The following is a 15,711-nucleotide window of genomic DNA, read 5'->3' on the forward strand; positions in this document are numbered from 1 at the left end:
TTAGTTTCACAAATCATTTCACACATGTAGTCAGAAGTTCAAAACAAATACATACCTGCTTGAGACCACAATCATATACTTTAAGAAGGGCAGGTAAAGGATTGGACATGATCTTCTCATTCAACAGAAGTTCAGATTTTGTGGCTTCATTTCTCTACGGCCCTCCAGATGTTAGATTCAAGGTCTCATCATCTTTCCTTATTGGTTAACATACAGTATCTGCACTAGCTTAAAGTATTGTCTTGTTGGGGTAAAAAGAAAGAACACATAATAATTATTAAAAGCATCCAGTCTTCTCCTTTTGTCCATGTAAAAAAAAAGAAGAGAGGAAAGCAGGGGGACAGGAGGAGAGAGCACATACTCATTCACATAACACCGGATTCTAGTGACTATGTCACAGTTGTTTGCTGTGAGTGAATGAAGCCACTGAGTCCTTTTATTTTTCTTTCCTAATACCTTTCCTCTAAGAGTTTAGTGCTTTCAAAATGTTTCACAGCAGTTGTTTGAAATATACCTACATTTAATCAAGAACAGTGTGTGCTGACTGCCAGGTCTGTAGCTTCTCCTAGGATCCCTGGATTATGTAGACAAATAAGATAGCTTCCTGCTCTCCTTCAGCAATTCTTAAAAACGACACCCTTCTTAAACTGCTTAAAAGGCCATAGAGTACGTTGAGTACTGTGCAAGTGGACATCATCCTCATGTAAACAGGTCTTTTCTGTCTTTTCTTTCCAGTGTGGTATAGTGAATAGAGTGGTGGAATAGGACTCTGGGGAACAGGGTGCAAATCCCCGGTCAGCCATGGAGACTGACTGAGGGAGTGGAAATGGTAAGATCACTTCTTGAAATATCCTATTCACCTTGAATGCCCTATTAGGGTCACTATAAGTTTGTTCCAACTTGATTACACACACACAGAGAGAGAGAGAGAGAGGGGGGGGGGGAAGAGAGAAAGAGAGAAAGAGAGAGAGAGAGCCTCATAATCTGCTCCAGAGTCCCCAACCCACCATAGCATATTTAGGGAGAACAGAAGCTGTAAGAAGAGGGAATTAGCCCTCCTGATAGATTCTGTTCCATGGAGGGATCTGTGAGATTCCTCCTCACGTGTGGGATGTCCACCATTTTGCCTGACTCCCTTTGACTGTATTTCAATCAGTTTTGGGAACCTAAATAACACACACTGTGAGGACACAGTGTGTGAAAGATTAACCTGATTGTCAGAGCTGCCAAAATGGCTGATTATGGCTCTACTTAACATGTAAATCACCGGCAGGATTCTGGCCACTATTACCTATAGAAGTGGTTCCCAGCTTTGGGTTCTTAGATGTTCTTGGACTGCAACTCCCAGAAGCCCTTATCAGCACAGCTAGTGGTGAAGGTATGGCGATCCCCCTTTGTGCCCTTTATACCTCTGGGCTCCACAAAGGTAAATACGCCCTTTTCGCTGCCACCAGGTATTATACTAATACCAAATCAAATCCCACACACTCAAGAGCTGTCACCCCAAAGGGTCATACAATTTCAGGAATCAAGGGTTTTGAATAAATATTCTTTTATTATTGAACAAATCATAAGGAGAATCAAATATAACTGTTTCATATGTTCATGTATAATAAATCAGGTGTTAACGTATATCAGATCATGTCAGTATTTCTCTTGTTATCCTTAGGCATTCATTCCTGCTTGTTCACTATATTTTAACTCTTTCAATTCCCTTCCTTGACCTTTTTTGCTATTCCTAAATCCTAGCACTCTCTTAATAACTTCTGGTCCCTAACTCTGCCTGAACCTCTCTCTCTCTGTCTGAGTCCAACCCCTAACTGTCTCACCCAGCTGTTCCAACTGTCATTCTGACTGTGCCCCTCCTGCTCCATCCCCTGATTGACATGCAGGAATGACGTCATACTTTGGGTTCCATTACAGAAGGCTTCTGAGAGTTGCAGTCCAAAAAGGTCTGGGGAACCAAGTATGAAATATTTAAGGAGTTTTAGCATTGCCATCCTCCAGTGAATTTCCTTAGCCAAATTAAGATTTGAATTCAGGTCTCCAGAGTCCTAGTCCATCACTCTTATGCACTCCTCCGCACTGGCTCTCATAGGCTACCTTTTACATAACTTACATACACAGTAGGACATTGACACAAGAATTCAAGTGGTATGTCAAATTACAGCTTGTCCTGTCTTGCTCCCTCCTCTGCTAGATGTGACGTAGGCTCACATAGGTAGGACCAGTGGTGCAAACAACCCCTTTCACTAGGCATCAGGAATGAGTGGGTACGTGATACTGATGCACAGCCTTGGAACAGTTGGTGTGTGGGCCTTTCCTCCTGCACAGTTGCCGGGGAGACTTTTCTCCAAGATGAAGGCATGGTTGAGTTAGAATTGTGGAGGTTGGAAGAGCCCACCCACAGTTTGAGACTGGTTGTAGGTGGCTATTGAAATTTCTGTTAAGGTCAAATGTGGAAATGCTGTTCATTCTGGCTGAGGTTGGAGGGCAAGACAGATTCTAGTTGACATCTCCAGACTTGGAATTGACTCCTACAGCATTCTGTGCTTTCACTTGCCATTCTGATTTTGGATATGGATGGTACAGTGGTTATTTCTGACTGGATATTACTTGCATACTGACTATGTGATCAAATTATGGTGGTGAGTAATGGCAAAACATAGTTTCCTGCAGGAAGTTTTGCTGTGATACATTAGTACTGATCTTGGACTGTAATGGAGTACTGTACATCTGTATGTTTTGATACATGAGATTCTCAACTGCTTGTGTGAGATGGTTAGTCTTTCATTGCTTGTTCCCTTAGTCTATGAAGCTTTTTTTTGTAGGCAGTGGTGATCCTTTCATGCTTCAAGTCTTCTGGACTTCAACTTCCAGAATCCCCAGTCTGTATTGCTAATGATAAAGGACTGTGGGAGTTGTAGTCGAAAATAGCTGGAGTGTCAAATGTTTGCCACCCTTGTTCTAGATACTGGCAGAGTGAATTCCTTAAACATATGATCATATGAAAGTTGGCTAAAGAGGCACTCTTTTGATGGAGAGTGGGCTTAAGCTACTATTAGAATGGTACTCTTGGCCAGTCAACCAACCATATATACCTTTATAGATAGTACAGTGCTGGAGAGTTGTTTTGGAGTCATAAACAGGAATAGTCATTCCCATATTATGTGGGAATATTCCTGGAAATAACTCTTAAATCTGGAAATGTTGCATGGGAAAGTGTTGTTGCAGGCTAACTCCGATGGTGACAACCTGTATCGGAATATGCTAATGAACTTCTCCAACATCTCCTGAAGAATAAAAAGTGAGTCTCGTTAACCCTCTGGGCATAATATCATCTATAGTTTTGTGGGTGGAATGGGAAGTGATTGTTATTTTGCAATCATGTTTGTGCAGTCACTAAGAAGAATGGTTACCAAGCTAGGCTAGTATAACCATTCTCTTGCATAATAAAACCAGGCACTTATTTCTTTGAAGAAAGCCTCCTTCTCCCTCTCCCTCTGTGATTCCAAAATAAAGAGTAAGTGGTCTAGATTCTGTTTTTCTCATTCATTGCTAGTAGATGAACAATTCCAATCTCCTTGAAATCAAAAGCTAGTGGTTTTGCCACCTGATGGGTATATATCAGTGTATTACAACCTAACAGTATTTTCTTCTCATATTTGTTTGGGTAAAATCATCAAGTGTAAAGATGTGTCATTGAGGACCACAACCAAGATCATCCACACTTTTCTATTTTTGATCACCATGTATGGGTGTGAAAGCTGGACAGTTAAGAAAGCTAAGAGGGGAAAAAAAACTGATTTGTTTGAGTGGATCCTAGATAAAATCAAGGTTTATCTCCGGAGGCAAAAACATTGAAACTAAGACTGTCCTACTTAGGGCACATCATGAGAAGGCAGGATTCTCTAGAAAAGACAAAAATGCTGGGAAAGGTGGAAGGCAGCAGGAAGGCAGCAAAGAGGAAAACCACATACGAGATGGATTGGCTCCTAAAAGAAGCCCCAGGCTTGAGTCTACAAGAGCTGAGGAGGGTGGGACATTTTGGAGAGCACTCATTCAAAGGATCGCCATGAGTCGGAGGCAACTTGACAATATGTAACAGCAATGGCTTTTGGGGATTGGTGGGGTAGGGAAGCGGCCTTTCCTATATTGGCTTGTATATTAATATTCTGTTTTCTCTGGTCTAATTTGTCTAGTGTGATTCTGATTAAAAACATAATTGCACTAGATGAAATTGCCAACAAATGGGAATCCAGGGGAAACAAGTAGCTTCCCACAAAACCAGAAGCCCGTGCCACTGATATAAAGCCACAAGCCAGATATTTGGTATTCTGTGGCCTCTCATGAAGCACAGTTGGCACCAGATAAGAATAGCAGAAATGACCCGGGGGGGGGGGGATAATCAGACTTGGCAGCAAGGCTGGCACATACCCAAAAATCTGTACTTGAGGATAAGGTACTAGTAAATTGCAGCTTGCCATGAAATGAAGATGGTGATAATTAAATGTTATATCAGCAGAATCTACTAAATACATTGTCACTTTGGCAAATGTTTTAAGTCAATGTATATGCAGATATAAAAAGATAAAGATAAAGCGGCGTACCATTGTTTGCATGACTGAACAAAGTAGCAGTTTGATGCCTGAACGGAAAGAAAAATTACTGGAGGCTTCGCTTGCAATGTATTGGGTTCAATCAATTAAAATTTTTACGGATTTTCCCCCCCTTGTTCCTGAAGAAGTATAAACACCAGTAGTGTAGGGCAGGGAAACAAACAGGGGTAGAGGTGATGCCTAGTGTCTAATAATGAGAAAGCACTCACAGACACATGAGAAAATTATCCTATACAGTATTGGGCAGAGAGTGAGTGACCTGCTCGGGGGTCACCCAGTGGACTTCACTGCTATTAACACCTATGCACATTTGTTTCCCACTCCCCTCTCATGACGCATCATCACAGAGTGGTACATTTATTGCGTATACTGATGCAACAGCAAAACCTGTGGAACTGGAAGTTGGTAAATACTGCAGATCATATAATTCGGTTTCATGTCATGCTGGTTAGGCTAGTTCAGGAGTGGGTCAGTCTGCAGAGTATGCTGGCACAGAAGGCCAAAAAAAGGGAAATAAACTGGAGACCTGTTTTTGTAGTGAGGCAAATCCTAGATGATAAATCTTTGCCTGAAAGAGTTTTTAAGATGCTTTGCTGAGAAGGTGAGTTCTCCAAGCAATTCCTGCAACAACCTCACAGCAAATGAAGCAAACATCTGTGCATGGGATTACCTAGAACAGTGGGCAAGAAGATATTGGGTAGTACGCATGCAAGCTGTGTAATCTGTCTTTGGCAGTCTTGTTCCACTACTAAATACCCTGGTTTTCCTAAGAGAGCTTGGCCAGAATCCTGTTGGTGTTTGTGTATGTTTTGCATAACTTGCCACAGCTAATTGTTGCTAATTGATTAGGTGCTAGGGGGCATACCAGTCACACGCCTAGCCATACGCCTGTTTGCTCAACCAAGATGCACATGGCACTTTGTCAATGAGATAAAGCTAGTTGTAGCAACTTAAGCATACTTTACACAAATGGCAATAGGATTCTGACATTTCCCCCTCTTCAAAAAAAGTATCATACTTCTGAACAGATTCCCCCCCCAAACTCATATTTTTGTGGATTATCTCTAAGTTAACAACTCTAAGATGTGGATATCACATTCTGAGCTGGTAATGATTGTGTGCTTGCCTGCTTTAGATTAGTACCTTTTATCCTCTGTAGCTTATCTGAATGTAGATTCTAGTTTAAAATACAGAGCTTTTAGCTGTGGCCTTGTAGCTCCACGATGCCCCAGCAGATGGGCAAGCTATGTCAGTTTTATTTATCTAAATAATTTGCATTTCCAGAACTAGAAATAAAATATTTGGTTCCCCAGAGGTATAAAAATTCCCCAACAAATTTATTTAGCTGCCTAGAGTGGTCACAATTGACTAGATAGGCGGGGTATAAATAAATAAATAAATAAATAAATAAATAAATAAATAAATAAATAAATAAATAAATAAATAAATAAATAAATAAATAAATAAATAAATTTATTAGATTTATATACCGCCCATCTAGAATGTGTCTACTCTGAGCGGTACTACCCTAGCAACAAAGATGCTCTTTTGCTTTAAACGAGGCATTCAATTTGAGGTTGAATCTGGCAAATTTTATTTATTCATCATCACCAAATAGCAATTTGATTTAAACTAGTGATACCCATGCAGAATGGGGCTTTTGTGCTATTCAAAGGAGTACAATTCTAGAAAATAAATAGGGCTTTATGCATGAAAGGCAAGGTAGACTACAGCTAGTCCCGCGTCTTCAGCTTTTGAGGCTTATTTTTTGTGACCCTCAGCATCTTGAGGTTGTATTGGCTTAGAAACTTATCAAACAAGCCAAAAAATTTGATGTCAGGGGCTATTAAAGTAATTTTATTAGGGAGCAAAAACTTGCTATGTTAACACTGGTTGCAGAGCTAATGTCTATGCAGACACCAAAGAGAAGGCCTGGTTTTTTCATTGGAAAACTGAAAGATGTCAGGTTTAGGTACAAACTGGGAACTTTGTGAAACACAAGAAAGGGAAATTATGAAGAGATGCGGCAGGGTGGGATTTTATGTGGTGTGGTCTCTGGATGATGGAGTTTGTTAACCCATGATTCTTATTAAACTTTTTATGATGTAAATAACTATAGCATGCAACTCTGTGGCCTACCTGTATTTGAAATTCAGGACTCTTTCTTTAAAAAAGAGTTGGGGGAGGGAGTTAAAAACTGATCTGTAAAGGCCATCGTGATTACTGCTATTCTTGTTTTATGAATTGACAAATCAGATAAACAAAGCCCATATTTTGTTGTTACTATGGTTACCATGTGTTTAACCTAACTCACTGGTCCTGTTTATCTACTGTCTTTCACCTAGTGCAATTGCCCACACCCAGGTCAGGTAGGCGTGGCCTATATCTATTTCCACTTTGATTTGGGTTGATAGCAGTTTTACTTATCTTGCTTAAGAAGATATTGACTATTGGTGGCAGGAGGAAGAAACAGCAAGCTTATGCCCACTGACTTCGTTAAAGGTTATACTGTACTCTGGGTTAAATGATTAATGCATTCATACAAGGTGGTCTACTCTGTTGCACAGTGCTCTTAACAATAATTGGTTTCTTTTTGTTTATTTGGAGCAAGTCTGTGCACTTCTTAAGATGCATTGAAAGCTGTACTGAAAGGAGACAATTTAGTCTGGGCGAAAATGAAGTAATGTATATGTATGCTGCCAGTAAGTTGGAAAGGGGCGGATTTTAATTGGATTTATGTAAAATATATTTCTGGTTCAAGATTTGAAGAAGTTAATATGCTGGCTGAGGAATTCTGGGAATTATAGTCCACCCAAAAGTAATATGCCCATGTTTCAGTCTAATATAGAACAGAAGCTTCCTATGTCAAAACAATGTTCTTGCTCCAAAATCAGCACTAACTCAGTTCAAAGTAGCGATTTTGACTTAAAAAGCCCTAAAATATATTGTTGAGCCCTGTGTGTTTTAAAAATAACTCTATGCTCTGTTCTGGATACAGGACAGAATGTAAATCCAAATATTCTACTGCTATGCTGGCTGAATACTGTAGTTCAGTGTTTTCGGTAGCTGGTTGCAGAGCCAAAAGTAGGGAGTTGGATTCTCCACTCTGCCTCCAGGGAGAAAAGCCAGCCTATATGTTCTTGGCCAAACACCCCCAAAAGAAGGGAATGGTAATGAACTTCTAGGTACTCTCTACCTGGAAAACCCTGAAAGGTTGCCAGAAGTCAAAATTGACTTGAGAGCAGATGATGATGCAGGTGATCTCTTAATGTTCCAAATGGCTTTTAACTGAAATAATATCAGCTGTAGGTCTGATGGCAATTTTTAGAATATATATTTTAATTGCATTTTAATTATTTTGCCCTTTTATTTTGCCTTTTTATTGTATTTTAAATGCTGTAAGCCGCCCAGAGACCTTCGGGTAGTGTGGGCGGCATATAAGTTAGTTAGTTAGTTAGTTAGTTAGTTAGTTAGTTAGTTAGTTAGTTAGTTAGTTAGCTAGTTAAATAAATAAATAAATAAATAAATAAATAAATAAATAAATAAATAAATAAATAAATAAATAAATAAATAAATAAATAAATAAATAAATGCTAAGAGCATTGTTTTCTTAGTAATGTCTTTAACAAAAATCATCTTTGGGCATTCTCAGGAACTGCTTCCCCGTTCTGTAAATGCTTGGTAGAGTGTCGTCCTGGTTTGGTGCCATGGTATGTGACCAGAGGATGTAGAAAATCCCTGGGAAAAAGCAGGTTCCTTTTCGCATGGCTTCCATCGTTCACCTGCACACTTAATTTGCCATTTCTGATCCATTGATCTTTTCTGTCTCCATTCCCATTACCCTCATATTGGGTGCTGGGGGAGCCCAAGCTGGCCCCAAATCTCTCCGTTCCCATTTGTGCCACAAGGAACCTGAAGTCTCATGACAAGACTTTCACCCCATGAAACTCAAGAGCCATGAGAAGAGAACCTTGAAATCAAGTGTCTCTCTCTTTAAAGTGGGCAGGCAAACACAGCAGCAGCAATTGCAAGATGTGTGCTTGTATATTAGAATGAATGACTGTTGGGATGGATCAGTGATTCAAAATGGGATGTGCCCGAGGCATATTTGCTGCTGCTCTTTTAATATCCACGGCATGAGAGCGTTGCTGATGCTGTGGGTGGTGAAGAATGCTAGCTAGTCTAGTAAATGCTAATTTTTTAAAAAAATTAAAAGCCCCATAGTGTCACATGTATCGGTACAGTTATGTAAGACAGGCTGACAAGGAAATAGAACAGTGCCTCTTTCTCTCGAAGACTCCAATCCTGACAAACTGGTAGGGATTCAATCCACCTTTGAAAAAAGAATCTGTCCAGCACCCTCCCTCCACTTCCTTTTCTTCCTTTTCGGATTTGGGTGTCTAATTTAGGAAAGATAAGGAAGATGCAAGTTGCGGCACCAGCCAATGGGATCAGGCTTCTGTCAAGTGTTTACCTAGCTTGCGCAATTCGGGCCAACCTCCGTTTGAAATCAGCAGGTATAACCCCAGTGGCTGAATTGGAAAAAAAAAATACAGAGCAAGGCATGCTCGAGCTTGGGAGTTGGCTGTCGGAAGGATGCCTGTGGATTTTGTGGATTTAATCTTTCTCTCACGCTAATTTTAAGCAGTGGACTTCCCACCTCCCACCCCATTTCTTCTGGCACGCTGTGAGCGTGTGTGTGGAGGGGAAATGAGGAAATAATACTGAGAGCAAGAAGAGTAAGTAATTCCACCAGATATTTTATTAATATATTTCTGTCCTTGGAAAAGTGCTTCTGAGTGAATATAAAGGAAGAGATCAAATATACATTTTAAGATTTGCTCATTTGAAAATAGAAGCCTTTAAAAAAAATAGAGCTAAAAGAGTTTTTAAAGTGGCAAGCCGTGCGATTCTAGCATGTGCTTACAACAGACTAGAATTGTCAAAATGCCTACTGGTGATGAATGCTGAGCAACTCTAAGGTTGCAACATTAGACTTGTTTATAGAACTGGATTTTTAGCTTCTTCCTAGAAAAGTAGGGAGGGAAAGAATTTTATAAAGTATTCCCTAATGAAATTATTTGAGTTATTAAGTTTGTGCTGGACAGTTTGAAATGCTTGCTTTAAATCTGAATGTGCATTACCAGTTTAAGGGAACCTCTTGAAACAGTTAATCATGCATTGAGAAGTATGCAGTGCAGTTTTGTTTTTAAGACTGTTTTTTTAAAAATGTTGACCACAGAAAGGTATAATAAACTAATATCTGCTAAATCCCATCCTATATACTTGGTCTGAAAAACCTTGGAAAGCATTGTCTTCAGTTAACACGTGCTAAAGATTTTTCTTTCTTTTCTGTTAATATTTGTGGAGCCTTTTGCTGTTTATTTAAGGAAAACAGCAATAACAATTAAGACTTTATAAATAAATCTATCACAGATGCTGGTGATAATGGTGTAATCATTTTTGTGTGTACAGACAGAAATTGGCACGAAAAAGGCTATAAAGACCCAATAGTTACTATGGTTTTGCTTTTATTAATGTAATTTAATTTGCAGAAGCAGTCTTAGTGAAGTGCTTAGCCTTAAGCCAGCTGGATTGTTTCTGTTAAATCACTAAATTGAATAGGCATCTATGGTCTAGAATAGTGGTGACCAAACTGTAGCTCTTCTAGTATTTCTGGATTAGAAATCCCATAATCCGTCTGTTGGCTACGACTGATGGACTGGACTAAGGACATATGTGTTAAGTGTGGCAGAACTAATCTGATGAGAACAGATATATTGGAATGTAGCAAAAGTGTGAGCTGGGGCTACACACTACACATTACAGAAAGTCTACAGTGTTGACAAATGAAGTTGACCTGAACTTGTGTTGAAAAGCAGAGATTACCCAAAGTTTGCTAAATTGGGTAACCAGCCCTTTTCACAGTTGCTGGACATGAATTATTAAAGCAGTGGGGTTAGCACTATGCAGTCGTAAAATACTTTAGTGCTGCTGTTGGATTGTGGGGATGGGAATGAGTTGTTCCTGTAGGATAACTAAAAAAATTGGGCCATAGAAATCCCATTCAGTTTTTTTCTTTCTCTGTGATGATGATTGCAAATTGAGAAGGCAGTAAACATGCTTCTTTGATTCCACCACTACTGCTAGCAGTTACAAATGCCATCACCATGTGATGGCATTTACATTCTTAAACACAGATACAAATGCCGAGATTATTATTTTAAAAAACCAATTTATGCCTCATTGTTATGTCCTCTCAAAGTAACGTGTTGACATCCGTCATTATTATTAGAAAAGTGATTGGTTACATTAATTAGTACTGTTATGTTACAGAAATTCAAAGTTATGGATTTTCAAACATGAGTGTAGTTCATAATTGTGTATTTATACTTAGAAGTAACATAAGCTGGGTCATTCAACTGGCATAAGTGTTGTGTGGAAGTTTTAAATGATTATGTGGTGGTTTCTGCCTTTTTTTGTTGTCTCTGTGTTTGTCTTTAACAGGATATTTTTGATCTACTGATAAAGTGAAGAGAAAATCATAGTAGCTTTGCAGTGAAAAGGAAATAGCAAAGCAAAGCAAAGAGGGCAACATCTTATGATGGGCATGTTTTTCCCCAGAATGTGTGGTTTACTGTACGCAAATCCTGATATCATTATGTGTGTCATTCTCCCTTGCTCTGTGTTTATCATTTGCAACAGTGAACAGGAGCCAATTTCTTATAAGTATGTAGTTGTTCTCTCTTACATGTTACAGAGGAGAAGGGCAAGAGCCTGACCTAGCTGCCACTCCATGTGTTTCAAAGTATGCTGGTCCACCAGATTGACTGAGAAGAGCAAATTGAGTCACAGACTTAATGGTAGAAAGTACCATGTTTCCCCGAAAATAAGACAGGGTCTTATATTAATTTTTGCTCCGAAAAAAGGCTTATTTTCAGGGGATGTTTTATTTTTTTCATATACAACCATCTAGGTTTATTCAAATGCAGTCATATCATCTTCTGGTTGCTTACACAGTGGTGGAGAGTGGGCTTTCACTTAACTAGGGCTTATTTTTGGGGTAGGGCTTATATTATGAGCATCCTGAAAAATCATACTAGGGCTCATTTTCAGGTTAGGTCTTATTTTCAGGGAAACAGGGTATTATATTACTTGAGACATCACTGTGACTTCAGCCACACCACCCAGCTATTTTGGGGAAAGGAAGAGAGTAAAGAGATGAAGAAAAATCAAGGTGGTGTCTAGAAGAGGAAATTTTGTGACAGTGATTTAAAAAACAAGAACAACACATTGTCAGGGTAAATGTACATTCAGGTCACAATGAAGAGACATGCCCTGTAAAATAAGTAATTGAACTTTAGAGAACTCAGCTATAGAGCCAACAAAAATGGGGACTGAATTTCATTTAATACTTAGTGCTGTGCAGCACGTGGTTCCGGGATATAGTTGTTGCTGACCCTCTTTGGAATAAATGTAACATTATACAGTGCAACATGTACACGTTTCACCCCATAAGATAAAAATAAGAATTGTTTAAAAGCAATTGAACAATTACCAATTTCAACACTGTATGTTGAGTCGCATCAATAGTAAAAGTGAAAGGTTATAACTGAAAATAGAAGTTGTGGGGAGAGGAAAAGACAATAGGCCTCTGTGAAACTACAGAAAACCTAGAATTTCTTTCCAGTTGGCTAAGCTGGAAGATAAATCCAAGACTAAATGGATCGGATGGGAAGATAGATTTGTATTAGTAAATGGGGGGGGGGGTATAAATGAAGTGCAAAGCTTGTGGTGAGCAGTACTAGTTTGACACAGAAGAAAAGTTGTGCTTAAAAGTATTTGATAATGTCATACTGCCAGCTTTTAAAAATGGCCACCCTTGCAAGGAAAAAGGAATGGATACATGTTATGCTGAGACATTGTGTGTGGGAAGCAGAGAACATCACAGATAACATGTGGGATGGTGTTGTGGTTTCCTCAGAGGAGGATCAGCTGTTGCTTTTTCAGAACACCAAAATGTTCCGAGTTTTTTCTTAAAATGTATTTTTGTTCAGGGCTTGTATTTTTCAGCACACTCTGAAGGTTATAATCTAAAGTGGCACAGTCCAAAGTGACAACATAAACTGTTTTTTTTGAAAATTCATTGATTATAATAGTTCTATAGCAATGATCCCCAGAGCTTGGTTGGGTCCAGCTTCTGTGATGATTCTTTGGGAATTACAAATACAAAGAATGGCTTTCTTTTACAGGAATAATTTGCGAAGGGCAAATGTTTGCACATTCTTCCCTCTTCCTTCTCCAAGTAGGAGATTAAAAGTTTTCACTTCTGTTTCTTGACTAGCCACAGCTGCTAATTAACGGCAGTTAAGCTTAACTATTATTTATTGTAGTGGTTCTGTGCCTTCAGCTGTTCAGATGTCACTAGATCACTTACCATTTGCCATGCTCACTGAGGCTTCTAGATATTGAAGTTCACCATCTGAGGGGTCAAATGTTCAGAGTCACTGTTTTAGAACGGTGGTTCCCAAAGTTTGGAGTCCAAAAACTCAGGTGTTTTTGGACTCCCAACTCTCAGAAGCCTTCAACACAAGCTGTGCTGCCCAGGATTTCTAGAAGTTGCAGTCTAAAAACACCTGAGTTACCCAAGGATGGGAACCATTGTTTTAGAGGAGTACGGCAAATTCAGACCTTGGGGTACAAAGCTGACCTCTTTCAATAACATAGTTAAAATTAGCCTTCCAGATGTGCTGGGGTTAGAGATGGGATATTTGTATTCGCCTCCCTGCGAGAAACAAAAAATGAATGTCCTGGCTGGCTGGGCCCTTTGGACCCACCCCCATAACCGGCTAGTCCACTTACCACTTGCAGTGCATGTGGCCATTGTTGTTCATGCCACACTAATCACAGAAGCAGCCCAGCTGGCACATTCCCCGCCTCCCAGCACTGCTGACCACTCCAGCAAGGAGGCAGGATGACCAGTAGAGATGGGGATATTTGTATTCATAAAATAATACTACTATCCCCGTCCCAGCTGCACCTAATGAGGGTCCAGCCTCTGGAACCAGACCGTCCGCTAACTTGTCCTGGCGCCACAAAGGTCCCACTCTTCCCACCAATGGCTCAAGAAGCTCTGCTGTCTTCCTGCTCAGCTGGCCACTCAGCAGCCATGTAGGGAGACTCATCCTCTCATCCCCTGCCTGGAGTGGCCAGCCAAGCAGGAAAACATTGGCATTCCTGGTTCCTTTGGCAGAAAGAGCAGGACCCTCACAGTGCTATTACACATGAGTGGACAGCCCAGTCCCGGGGCTGGACCCTCATTAGGTCCAGATGGGATGGGGATATTCATATAGAAATTTCCCTGTCTCGAATAACGAGTCTCCTTGCTCAGCTGCTGAGTGGTCAGCAGCGCAGGGAGGTGGGGAAGCACTGGCTGTGCTACTTCCATAATTGGCACAGCACAAATTACAACAGCCACACGCACCACATCGCAAGCGGTAAGTGGACCAGCTAGTTCTGGAGGACCCAGCTAGTGGTGGTTATGATATTCATATTTAGAGATGGACATGAGGAGGGTCCTGCCCCCTGGGGCCGGACTGTTCACTCACCTTCCGCTTTTGCTGCAGGATTTGCACTCCCTATCACTCCGGAGCTTGCGGTCTGTGAGCCACTCTTTGACCTGGCAGTGAGGCTCATCCTCCTGCCTCCTGCCAGGAGTGGCTCACAGACCGCAAGCTCCGGAGTGATAGGAAGGGAGCGCAGTGCCCACAGCAACAGTGGAAAGTGATGGACGGTCCAGCCCCAGCTGGACCCTCGCTATGTCCACCTGTGTGAGGGTATCCGTATACAAATAAGCCCATCTCTATTGATATTCATCTCCCCTAGGAGGTGAATACGAATATTCCATCTCTAGTTGGGTTACTTTCAACTATCCTTGAACGTTTGTGATGCTGGGTAGAGCTGGTAGAAGTCAGTATCAAAAAACATTTGGAGGTCTCCAGGTTACCAGTGTAGATTTATGGTTTGGATGTAATAACAAGCCTCGTTTCTTTAAGCAGCCTCAGCAATAGTAGTCACAGCAAAAGCCTTGAGTCTTGTAATGACTGTTGTGAAGTGGGGGAAACACAGGCACTTAGGCTTGTTCCAGTTCATTCATACAAATGAAAATAGGTCCTTTCTTCACCCCAGTGGGCAAGAGGGTGTGACTAGAGATTATCTAAGGTTATTCACAGTCCATTTAATTAGAAGATTTATTTAAATCATAGCAAAAAAAAAAATCAGGGAATAAAATCCATTAAACGAAGGCACAGTATAAAAGAAATGAGAAGAAAATCAAAGAATTTCTAACAGTATAATACAAAGTGTAATGCAAAACATCTAGATTAATGTATTATATGAATTTACAGTTATGAAAGATTAGCTGCCAGTAATAATAATGTGCTGTCAAGTCAGTTCTGATTTATGTCAATCCTTTTCAGGGTTTTCCAAGTAGAGAATACTACCATTCCCTTCTTCTGGGGGCATCCTGGGATTGTGCAGCCATACAGGCTGATTCTTCTCCCAGGAGACAAAGTGGGGAATTGAACTTGCAACCTGTGCAGATACCTAAACCACTGAGTTATCCTGTCATCTGCCCCTTATAAAACACTGTACAGTATCTGCTCCTAGTCTTCCACCAGCAGTCTACTTAAAGCTCTCTAGTTATAGCAGTCTGGTCTAAGGATTGAGAAAGGAAGACATATTGCTGCTTATTCTAAAGAACAGGTTCCTGAAGACTCAGAGGAGTACAGGAAAATTGCTCCAGAAAAATTCAGATGAGAATTGAAAGAAAAGAAAATCTAAAATGAAATAGTGAGGTATATAGCAGTGGTTCTTAACCTTTTTGAAAGAAACGCCCCCTTGAGCCATTGAGGAAGTTATCATCGCCCCCCTCCCCACGGTGATGATATCTTTCTTTCTTTCTTTCTTATTTATTTATTTATTTATTTATTTATTTATTTATTTATTTATTACACTTAAATCCAATGACCCCTGAAAACAAAATTCTATTCCAAGAAAATGAAATGCCCCCAAAAAGTAACATTTAATGATT

The 15,711-nt window shown here is 40.1% G+C and overlaps 1 protein-coding gene across 4 annotated transcripts in view; it reads left to right on the forward strand.

Annotated features, from left to right (window-relative positions):
• Positions 1–15,711, forward strand: part of PELI1 (pellino E3 ubiquitin protein ligase 1) — a 52,835-nt gene that overhangs the window by 15,301 nt on the left and 21,823 nt on the right. Inside the window, exon 1 of one of the 4 annotated variants that reach the window (XM_078377494.1) lies at positions 736–829. The exons of 2 other annotated variants lie outside the window; for them this stretch is intronic. The gene's annotated coding sequence lies outside the window, so the exon portion shown is untranslated. Of the gene's footprint in view, positions 1–735; positions 830–8,867; positions 9,359–15,711 lie in introns of those variants that run through there. One more of the 4 variants, XM_020803377.3, reaches the window with a different exon arrangement.

The sequence above is a fragment of the Pogona vitticeps genome, chromosome 1 (genome assembly GCF_051106095.1).
Source record: "Pogona vitticeps strain Pit_001003342236 chromosome 1, PviZW2.1, whole genome shotgun sequence".
Lineage (NCBI taxonomy): Eukaryota > Metazoa > Chordata > Lepidosauria > Squamata > Agamidae > Pogona > Pogona vitticeps.